Source organism: Sinocyclocheilus anshuiensis, unplaced genomic scaffold (genome assembly GCF_001515605.1).
Source record: "Sinocyclocheilus anshuiensis isolate Anshui unplaced genomic scaffold, SAMN03320099.WGS_v1.1 scaffold213, whole genome shotgun sequence".
NCBI classification, from domain to species: Eukaryota; Metazoa; Chordata; class Actinopteri; order Cypriniformes; family Cyprinidae; genus Sinocyclocheilus; species Sinocyclocheilus anshuiensis.
In genome coordinates, this window is record NW_015540860.1 from 952,650 (window position 1) to 953,350 (window position 701).

Below are 701 nucleotides of genomic sequence, written 5' to 3' on the forward strand. Positions count from 1 at the left end.
CCTGTAGAAATGCATATGCGGTTGAATGCACATGAGTATAGTGCCTTATGAGGGATCAAAGCCCACATGCTGTAGATGGCAGGACAGGATCGAATACATGCATGGGGTGATATAAGTATTCTGCAAAATAAATAAAATATTCATTGCAGATATCAAAACAGAAATGCTGCTGCAGTTTTTGCAAACAGGAACTTGTGGAAAGAGATCAACTGAAAAGGGAGGGAACGGAGAGGGAGGGTTTGCGCGCTTGTGGGTATTATACAAAACACCCACATCATGGCAGTCTGTGGAGACTCAACCCACAGTACAGAAGAAGGAAAGATCGAGAGAGGAGAGCAGAGAGATAATGATTGCAACCTCCTGTTCTCCATTAAAATACGAGCAGACCCTGGGCACTTAATACAGCACATAAACAGCAAAAACACATTGAGGGAAACATACTCAAACGTGGTGAGTCACTACTCTTTTTATATTTATTGTGGATTTTGGAGGATTTGAAATGTTGTTGTTGTCTTCATTCTTCTGTTTCACTGTAAAAAAAAAAGTTACTTTTATTATTATTATTATTTATTAGCAGTAGTAGTATTTCTCTGTATTTATTTCTCAGATAAATACTTCATAAGCATCATAATAACTTGTTTTGAGAGAATTTTTAATGTAAAATATACTATCTGGAAGCAAGTCATCATATATACAGTATA

At 36.5% G+C, this 701-nt stretch overlaps 1 protein-coding gene across 1 annotated transcript in view; it reads left to right on the forward strand.

Moving 5' to 3' along the window:
- Positions 1-307: 307 nt before the first annotated feature.
- Positions 308-701, forward strand: part of LOC107687967 (leucine zipper putative tumor suppressor 2 homolog) — a 25,688-nt gene continuing 25,294 nt past the window's right edge. The window contains exon 1 of the mRNA XM_016485478.1: positions 308-450. The gene's annotated coding sequence lies outside the window, so the exon portion shown is untranslated. The remainder of the gene's footprint in view (positions 451-701) is intronic.